This window comes from Somniosus microcephalus, chromosome 13, assembly GCF_052327205.1.
Source record: "Somniosus microcephalus isolate GS21.2 chromosome 13, FLI_Smic_1.0, whole genome shotgun sequence".
In the NCBI taxonomy this organism is placed as follows: domain Eukaryota; kingdom Metazoa; phylum Chordata; class Chondrichthyes; order Squaliformes; family Somniosidae; genus Somniosus; species Somniosus microcephalus.
The window spans coordinates 198,230,831-198,233,037 of NC_140999.1; positions in this window are offsets into that span (position 1 = coordinate 198,230,831).

Consider the following 2,207-nt stretch of genomic DNA (forward strand, 5'->3'; position numbering starts at 1 on the left):
AATCCGGGAAAAGAGGCAGCTTTGGAGAGTCGCCTCAAAGTGTCGGAGGAAATCAGTGAGAGCTTTGGCAAGAGAGGGTGTGAACTGGGGAGAGGTTGGAGTGCTTGGGGATCTTGTTACCTGTGTAGGAGGCTGTAATCTTCATGCTGAAGGAGACTCTGTGCAATGTGCTGGGTTTGTAAATTGTCAATGAAACCAGGGTGTGGCACAGCACTTTGAACAGCCTCAAATACCTTTCCACCTACTCATCGTGGACTCTGCCAGTCAGGGATTCAAAGGCACAGGCTGGCTGGCTCGCTGAGTGATTGCCCCACCCACAGTGGTACTGAGGCACACAGAGCAGGAAAAGCCCAGGTTTGGAAAGGGTAGGGACTACAATTGGCCTCAGTGAATGAGCCAGGGTTCCAGCTCGTGAACACTGTCCAGTGACTCCTGTGGGAAAGTGTGTGGGTGTCAGATGGGGACAGGATCGGGGCTTGGCTGTGATGCCTCCTTCCAGTTTGGGTGAGGTATCCTGGGACAGGACAGGGGGATATAATTGGAGTTGTCTGATTAAAGGTGACTATGGACAAGTGTCCTCTTTCTGTTGCTGGTTCTCACTGACCATGGGGGATGTGGTCGGAATTGGTGAAGATATTTCCTTGGGAATTAGAGGATTTGGAGAGAGGGATTTGGGATTACAGCGCTGACAAAGCTATTAAACGCATGAATGGAGCTCAGTGGTTTCCACAGTGAATGAGAATGATGGTTTATTTTGCTCAGTGGAATGAATGACAGGAAATGTGGAGCTCAGGTTTCAGGAACGTGAAAAGGTGGACCACGTCAAATTTTATACAAAGCTGAAATTGCTAGAAAGAGAAACTGTTTGCTGGAGTTCACGGTCTACAGAGCAGCAGTGATACCCGCCCTGCTGTAGGCCTCAGAGACATGGACCATGTACAGCAGGCACCTCAGAACTGGAGAGGTACCACCAATGCTGCCTCCGCAAGATCCTGCAAATCCATTGGCAGGATAGGCGCACCAACGTCAGTGTTCTCGCTCAGGCCAACATCCCCAGCATCGAAGCTTTGACCACGTTCAATCAGCTCCGATGGACAGGTCACATCGTCCGCATACCTGATACAAGACTCCCAAAACAAGCGCTCTACTCAGAGCTCTGACATGGCAAGAGAGCCCCAGGTGGGCAGAGGAAACGTTTCAAGGACACCCTCAAAGCCTCCTTGAAAAAGTGCAACATCCCCACTGACACCTGGGAATCCCTGGCCCAAGACCGCACAAAGTGGAGGAGAAGCATCTGGGAAGGCGCCGAACACCTCGAGTCTCTTCGTCGGGAGCAAGCGGAAGCCAAGCGCAAGCGGCGCAAGGAGCGCACATCAACCCAAGTACCCCACCCAGCCGCCCCTTCAACCACTGTCTGCCCCAACATTGGACTCATCAGTCACCTGAGAACTAATTTATAATGTGGAAGCGTCATCCTCGGTTCCGAGGGACTGCCTAAGAAGAAGCAGAAGATTGGAAACGAGGATGAGTTATCGCGGCTCAGGTCTCAATGAGGGAGTGTGAAAACAATCCAAATAATGATCATGAGAATCTTTTAGAGCTTCTTTTCCCTGCATTCAAAATATGGTGAAACTTTTGGGAATTATGTTGAGGAGAGCAACAAGGCAAAGAGTGACAGCGTCAACACTGTGCCCCCCTCCCCGCCCAGTGCCCCCCGCCTTCTACGCCTGCCCTGTGCCCCATCCCCCACACTCTGTCTCATTCCCCGCCCTGTACGACAGCATCAATCAAAGGTCAATGCTCTTCAGTCACACTACTGTACTTTGCAAAATGTTTGTGCAGTATATCATCGACAAACGACAAAGTCAGAAAAGCTCACTTTTTTCTCTTCAGATCAATAGCACCACCCACTGATTCTCCATTATTCTTTGATATGTAATGAGCAGAAAGGTTCCCGAGTGGCCTCTTGCTTTAGGAAGCTCCCAATCTGATCTCGGATAGTAGAGACAGCGCCTCCAATATGAGCAGGCAGCACCATGGTTTAACCGCTTGGCTCGAAAAGGCTTCCCTGGTCTCACTCGTATTTGGTGCTTTGCGCATGTTCTGAATATACCATCGGACATAACAGTTGTGAATGTTGCATCTGTGAATCTTTTCAACCTTCTAAACAACTGTGCAAACTTCATCTGAGAATGAATGTAGGTGCA